Genomic DNA, 15,682 nt, shown 5'->3' with positions numbered 1-15,682 from the left:
TATTAACAACTATTAAGCACCTCCTCCAAACGACCGGTTCAAGTTATCTCAATTATTATTACACAATACACAATATCCAATAACACAATGTTCGTTGTAATAATATTTATAAATACGACTATTATGACGAACTACGATTCCGAAATACGAAATAACCGCGACTGCCGCCGACTGAACACTCGCACGACCAGAAAACACCATAATAATAAAAATAATAATAAACGCAATATAATATATCAGAATTCAATGACGGTAGGTACCCATATGAAAAACAACTTGTAAACCGTCATTTATGTTTCTTAGAATACAATAAGTCTCTACGACCACGATCTTCAATATTGCTATCGTAAGTCTGCAATTTAGAAATTAAAAGCTAAATTTGGAAATACAATAGAATAGTAACATTTTAAAATAATTAAAAATATAATAATATAACAAAAATTTAAATTAAAAATATACGGTTTAGATCAAAATAAAACAGTAATAGCGTCATTAAATAACCTATAGGTAATATTATAATATATAGATCATAAAATATGCCTACGAACAATTCAATAATGCTCTAATGTTGGCGACGTTGTATGTCGTTTGTTTTGATATTTTTATATTCATCCAAAAAAGTTGAAGAATAAAATTTTCCAGGAAAACTAAATAACATTTTGAAAAATAGATGTTATACAATTATGCTTAATATCAATGCAGTCTTATTCCTTCCATAGTTATCAGTCCAGGAGACTAAAACTTTAGATTTAGAAGGTAACCCACTGATTACTGATACGACGTTTACAATTTAGTCTTAGATATTATTATATGTACTAAAACAATGTTGATTTCTTGAGTGACTACAAAATATATAACTAATGTAAAAAGGGTTGTAGTTTTATTTATGTTATTATATTTGAACATATATTATATTATTATTTAAAATATCAATTATATGTAGTACCTGCGTACGCTAATTTGAACTACACTCCAATCCAACAAATTGTATAAAAATGAAATGTTATTTACGATAATATAATTTTATAGTAATATTAGAAAGTTATAAACATAATATTAGAGATTAATATATTTTATTAGGGCATATGCCGTATACCCATTAATATATTTACCAATACACCACTGGTTTTCTTACGAAATAAAATAACAACATTCGAATAAATGATCTATTTAAAACCACTTGAATAAAAAATTACTTTTATAAATTGATCAAAAACATAAATTACTTATTTTGACTTTCTGTGTTTCTTATACGATTTATTCGCTAATTTTGTAATGATAATACATACCCTTAGTATTTTTCCTTCGATATAATCTAATTTTTTCCTTTTTTTATCTTACAAATTTGTTATCCATTTTTTTAAACCAAATACGCTATTCAATATCTTTGTTATACAAGAAAAACAGTAAACAATGTTATGGCCGAATGCATACAATGTCCATGACATACTGCAGAAAGTTGTTAAAAAGTTTTTATTGTAATTAATATCATTCAATATATTTATTGTTTATACACTAGAGCAATGTTTCCCAAATAGTGGGTGTCGTGACCCACTACCGAGCCACAAAAATATAATATCGGGTCGCAGAATTTAATAAAATTCTAATATTAAATTTTATTATTTATCATTTCGATTAATAATTTGATATAATTAGTAACTATATTTTAATTATTTAATTATTACATTGTTGTTAGTTGTTACAAATTAACGCTTCAATTTTACTATAGAATTCTATGTGGACATTCAAATGTGTTTTAATACACATATTTTTTCACACAATGATAAATGTAAAATATTTTGGTGGGCCACGAAGAGAAAAAATATTAATTACCGGGCCAGCTCAAACAAGAGTTTGGGAAACGCTGCACTAGAAACTAGATATCACTATAAGTATACGTAAAATTGTTATTGACATTATTAATGGAAATGACTTTTATAGATATTCCAGTGTAAACCTGTAGATTCCTAAAACAAATAAGTTATGTAGTGATTGGTTAGTGGAAAAACGCTTCCATATTCCATAGGCGGCACATGCATTAACAGTATAAATAGTATAATACGTATACAATGCATATGTATATATTGCAGTGTTTCCCAACTTCTTTTACTCGCGGAACCTTTGCAAGAGCTTGAACGTTTTGTGGAACCCCCATTTATTTTTCGGGAGCTATTCTATATTAGAATCATAATTTAAATCAAAAATATTATTAATTAGTTTATATTTTCTCAAATTTCTCACGGAACCCTTGGCACCGGCTGATGGAACCCTTAGGTTCCGCGGAACACCAATTGGGAAACACTGATATAATGTATAGTATGTACATGTACTATACTGATATATACGAGCTTTTAGTTTATCAATTCTATCAATGGACAATGGACCTAATGATGCGTTTACACTTCTGAAAACTGATTGAATTCCTAAATAAATTTACTTGAGAACGATCAAGGCACATTTCAAGATTTTAAATTTCAAAAAGAAAAAATCAACACTCAAATTTTCATAATTTTTTAAATAATCTAACCAAATTTTAAGTGTTGGAGATTGACATTATAAAAAGTGGTCTGATTGATCTCGTGTAGACGTATTAACAAATAAAATCAGTTTTAAAATGTATAAATAGCTTTGCTATGTCACATCTGTATGTTTAACGAAAGATGGGTATATTTTAGTTGAAATAACAGACGTTTGCAATTCCGACAATAGTAATCTAGTCTCTGAAAGACTGAAAATGGCCGTTCTCGTTCTCAGCTTAGTTAAAATTTAGCTTAGATTAGAACAATATAATACTATAATAGTACAGTAATCCCTCGTTAACCGCTGATTTTTTATTCGCGGTTGTCGGTGATAAAATTGTATCGTTATTATACGAATACTATAGATAATTTATTTTAAAAATTGTAAATAATTGTTGTTATATGTTATATCGTCAGGTATACAATTATGTATAATACAGTATGTATGCACAGATAAGCATTACATTATTACTTATTACAGATAAGCTACATAAGGTTTCATTTCTTATATCGTAAATTTGTTCAGTGGTCGGTTGATAATAATAAATAATTATATTATTATTTATTATGCCTTGTGCGGGACGCCGTGACACATGTAACGCCCCGGGTTGTATTTCTATTAATTTTAGCATTTCTTTTTAAATCTTTTAAATGGCCTTATTGTGATTTTAAAAATTAAACATGTAAATTAAACCTAACCTCCCTTTTTACATTGCTTTATGATCTCATTATCTGCTGTTTCGATATCCGTGCAACTTTGCTGGAACGTAATCTCCGCGAATAACGAGGGATTACTGTATAATGTATATAGTTATATTCATAAAAATTGTACAAATTGATTTTACAATTTTGTTTCACCATTTTCACTTGTTGCAGTACAAAATGTCTATTTAAAATGTAAAAGTCAATATTATTACGTCACAATTTCTAAATAATTATTGTATTACAGGAGAGCATGCAATTTATTTATTTTATGTGCTGTACTAGTATTATCATTGATTGAAAACGCGGACGAGCGCGTTCAAATCGCTCCGTGTGTGAGATATTCTGGTACACGTATATTGTGTATAGTGGTTATACACTCTTTTATGCATTTATATATACATTCTACGTATATAGATTGGATATTAGTATGCTTAATTATATAGTTAATTGTTATATGTAAGTTATATACGGGATTTACCATTTACTCATCTACCGGCTATCAATATTCCCACGCAAACGTAGGCGTGCGTACGGGAGCAGCGAATGTTGCTTTCGCAGCACCTGAACATTTATTTTGGATTTAGTGGGCTGGTAGATATTTATTTGAAAGGTATGCATAGAATGAATAATTTTAAACATATTGAGTTTATTATTTATTTTTATTTTACGTACCTAACTCTTAAGAGTTCCAATATTATGAGTAATGTGTAAATACCTATAATTAATTACTATATGCTTATAAGTGTTATTTTATTACCTATGTGATGTTAAATATATTTATAAAAGAATAGAGTAATATATTATTAAATTACATAAAATATTATTATTTTTTATTTACAATTTACTATATTTCTTATAACTATAATAGGCATAGTCATAGAGTGATGAATTTATATGGGTGGGAGGGGGATGTACCCTATAATGATTCGGGTACACAAGTGATTATATGAACTTATAAAATATTAAATTTTTACACAGTGAGGCTAAACAGAATTCAGGGAGGGGATTGGGGAGGCTATATAAAGGAAATAAGTTGGCTGCTTACTGTTCTTTAGGACCGGTTAAAAATGTATATTGCACCCGACACAAAATTCTGCGCACGCCTATGCACGCAAAATATTTTCTGTTTCAGTGAGAATTTATTATTAAATCGCGGACAATAATCGCCCAAAATAGTACACGTGTATTTAGATGTGTATATTCAAACGGGGAAAAACAGCGCGTTCGGTGGCGATTGAACGCTAAAATAATTATGTAAGCTATGGGTTCCAATGTCTATATTCACACGAAACGTTTCCAACGCCCATATGCGCATTTATTTTGGTGGGAAAAATCCGAAAAATTGGTGGGACGTGATTTTTGACGCGATTGTGTAATTATACGTGTTCAAATTTTTTAAATTGCGACTAATTTTAAAGCGTGTTTAAATCACTCTGTGTGCAACCAGCTTAGTGGGGACAATGTAGTACATTGTATTACAAGATTGGGAATTCGGAACCGGAAGTGAGCTATTTCGGTCTAGGGTGACGTTTGAAATTTGTATTGCATTTGCCTCGCCATACGAACTGGTTTTACTATTTTTGATCGCACATCTGCCAACTCTGAGAACGCGACTATCAATATTATAATAGCAATCCATAGGGCATTATAGCTCATAAACGACATAAACCATAATACAATATTCTTGCTGTTCTCGGTATCTAGATAGTAAACAGTAGGTTCACTAGGTTCGTCAAACTGTTTCTAAAATTCAAAACCATTATTATGTGTCCATGTACCAGTTAATGGCAGTTATATAGTAGGTAGTAGGTACTTTGATAATGAGTAGATGGACTGATTGAAAAAGGTCCAATAATTATTTTCCAACACGGACGCATCACGTCCACCAATTCATGATTGTATATAGTTTTCATACAAACATATAAGTTGATTCTCGAACTATCACCGATTTTTCACTTGGTGTACCGGCGTTAAATGTCCACGTTTTGGGAAAAAATTTAAATTATCTATTTAATTTCAATAACTTTTTTGAATAATAATTGTAATTGAGAGTCAACATAATATTATTAACATATTGTTAACAAATACGGAATAAAGTAGTGATGCTAAATTTATAGGCTAATTATAAAATAACAATATTGGAAAAACTTTGAGGGGAACAAATTCACAATGTCACTGTACAGTAAGTTAACATGTTTTACTTTTATATTTGACTGCAGATAGTCGACACGGGTGATACAGAGTACAGACTAATAACTATAATTACATTAATTAGACTATTATTTTTGGTGTTTTGCGCACTTAATGAATGTTTAATCAACTAACATAGATATTTCTTTTTTTTTAATAAACGAAGAATTCGAATATAATATTCCAAATTGGGAAACTAAAATTGTTATAGTGAAAAATGGCAATATTTGTGTGTAAATACATTATAAATGAAATCTTTTATTAAATGTTTAAGCTTTTTGAGCCAAAAATTTTTTCAATACGAAAAAATCAATAATTTCAAATATTATTTATAAATAGCTTAAATTTAGTTAAACCTTTTTTTAATTTTATTGAGTAAAGAAAATTATAATTTAAGTAACAATGAAGTATTTCAAATTTCTATACGATTATATTTTAAAATTACTACAATATAATACGTTGTACGTTGTACCATAGGCGGTGTCGAGTGATTCTCCTTACTGAAAAGTTATAGTTAGTTTAGGTTTATACTTTCTCTAATTAATTATTAATTTATTATTATAATATATATTTAAATAATATTAGAATATTCAATATACCTACTCTACACTGAATCTATAGTAAATAATGTCAGATAAGTAAATTATTGCTACATCTACAGAGCATCATAAAAACAAAAAATAAACTACAGCGGACAGTTTTAACAGTTGCTTATTATTACCAATGTGACTATGTAGACTTTATAATAATTAATAATCAATATTACAACGTTATTTACTTAAATATGCATTTCAAATGACTATAAAAAATAATACATTAATATCTAACCGCATTACGGTAATGTGACCCTACGTCATGATGCTCGCTCATAATTTATTTTACTCTGTACATATTGAGATTTTAATTAGGTACCAACCTATAAAATTAATAAAATCAAAAAAGACCTTCCACAGTGTACATGATCTTTACACGTCGTTTCATTACGGCCAGAGCTGAGAGCATGTAACTCAAAGGCACTGCTCACCACATAATTACTAAATTTTGAAAAATTACGATCAAAAAATAATTTGTACAATGCGAAAAAAAATTATTTATTTATTTATATTATTCTATGTTTTAATACTTACAAAAAAATCGGTTAATGATTTCATTTATTATACAATATAATTATAACTATATAACTATTATATTTCCCTTAGTTGCTGTAAAATGTTTTGAGTGTAATTGGTATGTACAGAAGTATAAAAAAGTAATCTTAAGTGTCTAAAAAACGTACTGTATCAGTCTATGTCTATAATATACAATAATTACAATATCATGTATTATTAACGTAAACGCAAATGTATTTATTTCATTTTTAATTATAAATGAAATACCAATAAAATAAACTGTTTCCAAATAGTATGTAGTTCATTATCTTTAAAATTGGTCAACGTTAAAAACAATGAAATTTACACTAGAAATAGACGAAATAAAAATATATTTATTGGGTTAATATCAAAAACGTGAAAAATAAGCTCTGTCAAAATTTATATATAATATATATATTTATATTTTTTATTTACAAATATATCATGTAGTTGTAAAGTATAAGTATATCAAGTATACTCTAAACAGTCTAAACAATTGAAGAATTAAAAATTTGAAACTAAAAAGGTAAGTAAGTATTATACGGTTTTACTGTATATTAGGTGTCAAGTAGAGGTATGTTAAATTTGAATTAAATAATATATCTATTAGTGTATACAAAAAACGATTTTGAGCGAAAACAGAATATATCAATCAACCTATATCGACAAATTATATTTTATGATATTATTATGTTTTATTGATATACTCTTAAATAACATTACATTTTTCGACATGAATATACCTTTAACCTTAAATATTAGTTTTAAGTATAAATTATAGAAGTAGGTATAATTAAAAAATAAAATATCAACAAATTTATGGGTATCTTATAAATTGAAGACATTATAATATTTACGATTTTACGAACGTGCCTATACGATACGCGGTTATAGTAAAAACTAAAATGAAACCAATTATCGGTTATTGTATAAATATAAATATTGCTTGCATTTCGGATTATAAATTTTGTTCGTATCATATTTATTTATACATTAGTTATTATGAACACCGTAGACATAACCACTATTTTTGTGGGACAATGAAGAGTCATAGACATATTAATAAATTAATAAATGTTTTAATATTTAATATGTCTACGTGTAGAACTGCATGTTTACACAAAATAAATATACGACAATAATATAACATAACGATATAATATATAAATAAAAACTAACATTTATATCTAGAAAAATATTATTCAATTAATATGACACAACTAAATTATTACGAACAAAAATACCACGTATATACATATATAAATTAACCAACTTTGGTTACTAGTTAAGGAATGAGAAGGAAACATTTCATAGGCGATCAATTGTTTTCAAGTTATTAATAGTGGTGTGATATCATAATATTTAGAATATGATCATAAGCTATAGATTTCGCATATGATTTTCGAGTTAATCAAAAAAATCCTAAAATAATTTATACTTGAATCTTGAAAACAATTTAAGTATTTAAAACATTTTTCTAATATATTTTGAAGTAATTATTATTAGCCCGGTACGGACGCCGGGCCCCTCGAAAGTCCGAGCCCCAGTACCACGGGTCCTCCTGACCCCCCCCCCTTATGGGGGCTCTGCACACACATAACTATTGTCTATTTAAGTCAATGCACGAACATATTAATATTGATACAAATGATACAATATAATATTTTATATTATATATTACTGTTACAATTTGTGTAATGGAGTTTTTTTTGTACAAAGAATAGAAAAGATGATCACGGTTTACGACAGATCGGAAAAATATTGATAGGTACCGTACTACGCCACACACATTGGAAACACAGCATAGTCAAAAGTTAAATAATAATAATAATATATTCAACTATGAACTACGCGGTAACTTGTTGTAAATTGTCAGTACTCGTTGATAATTTCGATAGTTCGATACCACGTTTAAATATCTTACAGCTATATTATATAGTATTGAATAATATGTTTATGAAATAATGTTGTGGACTTATGGTTAAAATCCTCTTATTATTATCGTTTATAAATAAGAAAGATAAAATAGGGTTGGCTGTGCAAAAACTAAATATATATAAAATAAATTAATAACATTAATAACTATAGAACAAGTAAGATATATATACTACATAATACTATATACATATATTATATAATAATAACAATAATCATAGTTGTAAAAATACAAAATCGTTGTATACACTGTACACACGTATTCTCGACATCGAAGATTTCCCGGAAAAATAACTATTACTACGTTAAAAATAAACGCAAACAAAATCCAAATACACCGTTCAAAAGTAGACATTTCACTGAATAACCGTGACTAAAAACAAAATCATTGCTCTGATAACCGAGTGAATTTTAAAGCCGTAAAGACTAAAGATGCCTACGACACTCAACGTGTTAACAAACCAATCAGAAAAAAGTATTCGCACGACACCATAGCTGCTGTATTGCGACTTTAATGCTGGGTTTACACGTGCATGTTTGTTGTGGCGCCATCATGTACGCCAGTTAAAATGTATCGCCAGTAATTGTTTACACAGTTTAGCATCAATCTCTCGCCACTTCATTACGTTCGTTGTTGATTTGTATGACTGTTGTAGTTCCATGTTTTTATTATTTTTCAAATTTTTAATTAATCATACTTATAATTATATTTTAAACTAATTAAAATGTCGGCTGAAAAGGAATTACATTTTCGTCATGCTTGTAAAATAGTATTAAAATTAGTAACTGAACATATCATATCAGATTTAGAAAAAAAAAGTAAAAAAAAGAATAGGTCAGTCTGGGTAAGGAAGTGGATTGCTAGAAGACAACATTTTGGAGCATCCGATATACTTTTAAAAGAACTTGCGTTAGAAGATCCAAATTCATTCAAAAATCATTTAAGAATGTCATCAGACCTTTTTGACAACGCAAATAATAGGTACAAATTATTATACTGAAAATAAAATAGTCACTGGCGCGACGAAAAGTTGGAATTATCTGACTTTATTTTTCAATGCATGCAATCATTTCACTTGCACGCCAGTACATGTTTACACGTGCATGTTTATTTTTAGTGGCGCGCCAGTTGCAACTGGCGCCACAACAAACATGCACGTGTAAACCCAGCATAAAAATCTGATAATAATTAAAGTTTAGTTTAGTTTTAATTGATAAATATTAAATGGTAATTGAAATATTGAAACATGATATTTTAACCGGTCCATCAGTATTGGCAGTACTCCTGGTCATTTAACTATTTAACATCCACCGATGTTAATTTTTAATCCTCCTCCCCCCCCCCACACACACACACAATTTTCTTACTTGGTTCCAATCCAGACATAAATAGGTGTTTTTTTTTTTTAATGTGTCAAACAAACTAATGTTTTTTATATTATTATTTGAATTCAAATTTGATTGGAAAAAAATTAATTTCAACAAATAGTAACGATTTCTTAAATATCTATTAAATATTTTCATTTTGTTGTATAATTATTTTATTAAAATCTAGATTATAACTTATAATAATGTAAGTAAATTCATTTGATTTTATATAGTAACAATGTAAAATTAAAAATAATAAAATCCTTCAGTCTGCTACATATTCATGTATCGAAGTAGTCTCGTGTCAATGTGTCATCGCTTGACGCTTGTGCCTTGTATTAATAATATCAGATATTGACCATACCCAAACACAAGATGTATTAATAACAATAAACTAGCTACTTTAAACATTTAATTGGTTTTTAAAATAGTACATCATTGCAGAAAATAATTTATAATTGTTTATTAACATATTATTTATTAATTCATATAGTAATACAATATGTTTCAATGTTTCATATTATGCATTATAGTTTTGTTAGTACTTAATGTAAATAAATATTTTTCAATAACATATTTCTTTTTCATTTCACAAGTCACAACGTAACTAATAGTTCAGGGTTATATTGTAAAATATTAAACTCACCAAAGTATAATATTTTAATGTTACATTTTTAAGTTTTATGCTATGATTTTTGGTGATCGTTTATAGGAAAATAATGGATATTTATGCCGTTGGGCTGGACATTCCTTTGGCGGTTTTCCCTTGCAACAGTAACGATTGAGGCAAGAACAAATCGTTGCGGGCTTCTTTGGTTTTTGTTTATTGTCATCAATTGTTTGTGTAGATATTCCTTTGTAAATTAAAATCCAAAAGATAAACATAAATCCAAATGCAGCCAACATGCCTATTAAAAAAGCCCATATGGACGTCATCTTGAAATCATACAAATTTTGTAATGTCATAACGGGTTTATTCTGTAATATAAACCAATAAATTAGATGAAATGTTGTAGTACAATAATACATATTTACTTATATATTTGATGTGATTTTTGTAATGATTAAAACAAAATGAAAACACTGTGAACATTTTACATGATTATAATTATATGAAAAGAAATAGTGATGGTATTTGTAATTTGTATATTTAGTACTTACAGATTACCCAGTCATTCAGTAGATACCCATAGGTACGATTGAAATAAAATAATTATTTACTAAATCAATAATATTATGGCTCATCTTTTCCTCCCCTCACAATATTTTATACCATACATTTTTTCTATATCATACAATACATTCATATCACATTTCATTTGTATATCGTCATTATTAATTGGACATGTCTCCATAGACGCAATTTAAGTTTTTTACTTGGAGGGGCTTTACATATTTAAATGAAACAAACCCGTGGGGGCCCTGCGCCCCATACATCCCTTGTTAAAATACCTTCAAAATTTATTGATTTGTGTAATATTATGTAACATGTTATTTTTTTTCTCATCCACTTTTCTCATTTAATACGATTCTGAATTAATATATTATAATAAATCTATATTATTAAAATGAAAAATAGTTTAATAACAACATTTTGGTACTTATATAATATATATTATAATCGTAACCGCCGCGCCAATTTGATATTGCAAATTTATCCAAGATTAATACTTTTGACAAATCCGTTCAGTATACATTTTTGATAAATTAGTAAGTCTATCTTGACTCGTTGAAGTTTGAAATCAATTTTTAATCTTCCTCATAACCAAGAATAACTACTTGCTTGTCGTGGGGCTAACGTTGGTAAAAAATATTATAATTTATAAATTCTAACAAAATTATATAACATCACAAAACTAAAAACTACAAGTCTTTTTAATTGTTCAATTGCATACTGTATTAGTGTTATAATTTACAATGTCATAACACTCATAATTTATAAACGAATTATTAAATTCATAAACCAACTAATGAACTATAAGTACTAGCTAATGACTGGGGTCTGGGGCTGTTGTAAAAACCATTTCCAATACTAAAAATATACTGCTGTCGACTATATTGTAGCGTGTAGACAAATTTAAATATTTTAAATGTTATATTGGGTAATGAATAATGAATGGTTGTTTAAAATTTAGAAAATTATTTCTTTAAACGACGTTTATTACTATAATAATTATGTAGTTTAGATAATATTAATTTAGAATTTAATAATTTAATTCAAATTCAAATTTTTGGATGAGCCAATTTTAATACTGGAGGTGCTAAGCCCCTACAAGTCCCCCCAAATTGCGCCTGTGCTTGTCTCGATCAGACGTGTAAAAGTAAAATTTGTATAGGTATCCATTTTTATAGATTTAAGTTGTTATTATTAGTTATAGTTATTCCTACCATCTAAAATTATTAGTGTATTTATTATAAGTGTTGTATATTTTAATAATAATTTAACACAAAAATTAACACAATTTATTCTGTGATCGTTAATTTAAGACTTACTAGCTGATCATAGTCCCATGATATATTGTATTGGTGATTTGGATTATAATATTTATTTTCATTATTTATACCCGATATTGGAGTTGCTAATGCATTTGAAAAGTTCCATAAGATTAATAACACACTAAAGTACATGGTATATTTTATAATGTAAAATTGAATAGAAAAAAATATTTAAATAGAATACTTATATGAAAAACCTCAAAAAAAAAACATTGATTGTACATCTTATAAATACATTGATTTTTTTATAGTAGGTGCTAGGATACCATTTTATAATTTTATTTATCGAAAATATTGATGATTTAAACATTTTTAAATACATACACGTTTTTTTAAAATTGTATACAATTTAAAATTGTTTATCTTTATGTTACAGTCCATTATCAGTTGTTGATGTTCAAATAGCAAATTATACAAAACATTTCATATATTAATAAAACTAATATCTTTATAAATTTTAATTCTTGTTATTCTCTTGATAAATATGTAGCCCGTATACAATAATTTTTATAATACTTTATCAATTAGAAAACGTTTAACAAGCACCTAACAACGCTAAAAATACAACATTTTTCAGTGTAGCATAATAGAATTCGCATTTTTTATAATATCTATCTCACAAAAAACAAATAACTTTTATAATATACCTACTATAACTGTATTCTATGGGCCAAAATTAAATTTTGACCAATAAAATATAATAAGCACTACATAATTTAATCCGCAAATAATAGATAACGCATTATATCTTATAGTGAACAATTTTTTGTTAACGAATGTATTTAAACATTCAGACAAATAATTTCATTTTCATATTGGACTTTTGAAACAACGTTTCAGTAGTGTTTATACACAACCGTGACGTGGCACGTATATAGTTCAGTCCCAATGTGGACAACCACTGTTAGTTGTAGAACATTTTAAATATTCTAAAGTAACTCATCGTACGTTAGCTTTAGGCGAAATAAAGTGGCGGTGTATAAACTGCAAATGTACAGCGTTTTTAAAAACGTTTGGAATAAATAAATGTTACGGAGAAAATGATGATTGTAACCGCGAACCTGTATGTCAGGGATCAAGTACTATACAACAACAATATTTTTGTAAACAATTTTGAAAACGACAATTTTTTTTAAGCCGAATCGTTTTATTTTTTATATTTTTAATTTTAGTCTGAGTCGATAAGACACATATTTCCGCAGTTAAGGTTTGGGAAATTTGAAGTTATAATAATGGGAAATTTCATAAAATGCTGTATCATACCCTATGTGGTGGGCGTATGCTATAATCGCTATTTTTAATCATTGTTAATACAGTTTAATTTTTTCTCGATCATTTATTTGTCTTTTACAAGTTTAATAATAAATTCATTATTACTTTCAGTAATTTAAAAATGAAGATTTAGTATTATTATGTTATTTGGCTAAACTTTCGTGATTGAAATTTTGTAAGCAAATTCAACAATAAAATATTTAAGAATCTATGGGGGGGAATAAAATGAAAGAAACTTATTGGCTATTGCATTTTGCATGATTTCGATTACAAAATGTAAATACTCCGTAATTTTTAATGGAATAATAATATATTGTATTGACTAGGATTAATTGGTATTAAAGTGTAATGTTTTATTTGATTATTATTATGATAAATTTTTAAATACTACAGGCTACAGACGCTACACTTATATTAATATTATTGAATTTAAGCGAATAGGTATATATTTTAAATGTTGTTATTATGATGTTCAGCTATGAAATTGTGTGAAGTAGTAATATAAATATAATAATAAAATACCGATTACCTTCGAAATTGATCTTTTCGTGTGTATTTCAATAATAACTAATTATTGCTGATATACGGGTTCAACGATTTGGGTGAACAAATTTGGGTTTATTGCGGTTTTTGAAATTCCGTTTAAATTCTTATTCCTTATTATGAATATTGTTCAAACCATCTTTGAAGTCGTTGCAGTTCAATATAGTCACACCCAAAGATAAAATGTCGACTCTTAATGTCGCATCTCGGTCGTATAATAGAAAATTGATAAACATTTTCTCATCAATCGTTTTTTTTTTCGAAACATTTATCACATTATACGAACCAAATTTACCACAAAACTAATCCAATTAAAAAATCAAGTTTTTAGACCCAAATTAATAAAATAAAATTCTGAAATATCGAAAATTTAACAATTATGCAATTTTACAAGATTTTTTATTTAAAATGGTTAATGCAGAAAATAGGAATTTGTGAAAATATTGAATTTACAGTAATATTTAAACATTGACTACATACTAAACATTTTTAAATCTGTATATTTCAATATAAAAATATACATAAAATATTCACTATTTCAAGTTAACTATATAATGAAAAATGTGTTGTTTGTTTGTTTAGCTTAGTAATAGAAAAATCAATCAATTTTTGTCTTTAGATAATTGTCTACTTTTATAAATAAAAGCATTGAATAGAATTTGCCTATAAAAACGCCTTTTATTAAATTAATTGGTTTGTACATAACACATAATCGCTAATTATTGAAATAGAAACTAAATAATATATCAGGGAGAAATATATTATAATATTAACTGAATTTTGTCTCCAAAATAGTTTGATAATTGTGTTGATAATAATAGATTTTTTATGTTTTCGCTTTATTATGATTCAAATTAGATTAAAATATTTTAATTTTACTTTGATTCTACACTACAAAATAAGATACGGCAATGAAAAAAAAAAACAATATCAAATTAATAATTACTTAGGTACATTAAGATTTTATGTGGATCTTATAATGGTATTAAATTTAGAAACAAAAATTGCAATAACGCAGACACACACTTTAAATTATATTATACAAGTCAGTCGGACAGTATATTGTAATAATATATATACGCTTTGTATTAGCAAATATTTTCTAATCAACATTTCTTAAAAAAAAAACTTGACAAATTTGAAAATTTTTCATCTCTATAAATAATTCAAATAGAGTTGAAATATTACATCATACATAGAAAATAATTATATTAACATTTCGTGAAAATTTCAAGTGTTTACGGTAATTTATTTTTGAGTTCTACTAAAAAACAAAATTGATTTTGTTAAAAATTGGGTTTGTGTAAAAATTCCCGTTTTTCCTTAATTTTTTTTTGTTTTTCTTGATTTAAAAAAAAAGTGTTAAACATTTTTACTTTTGATCTCCCAAAGTACTCGTAATCACTAGATTCAATTTTCTATATAAACTACCCCTATTTTCGAAGCATTTTTACTGCCTAAAACTGGTTGATAAACAGAAAAAAAACTCTCATCATTGTAAAATGAATACATTCATCGCTCCGT

The sequence above is a fragment of the Rhopalosiphum maidis genome, chromosome 3 (genome assembly GCF_003676215.2).
Source record: "Rhopalosiphum maidis isolate BTI-1 chromosome 3, ASM367621v3, whole genome shotgun sequence".
In the NCBI taxonomy this organism is placed as follows: Eukaryota; Metazoa; Arthropoda; class Insecta; order Hemiptera; family Aphididae; genus Rhopalosiphum; species Rhopalosiphum maidis.
Note: the sequence above shows the minus strand (reverse complement) of the source record.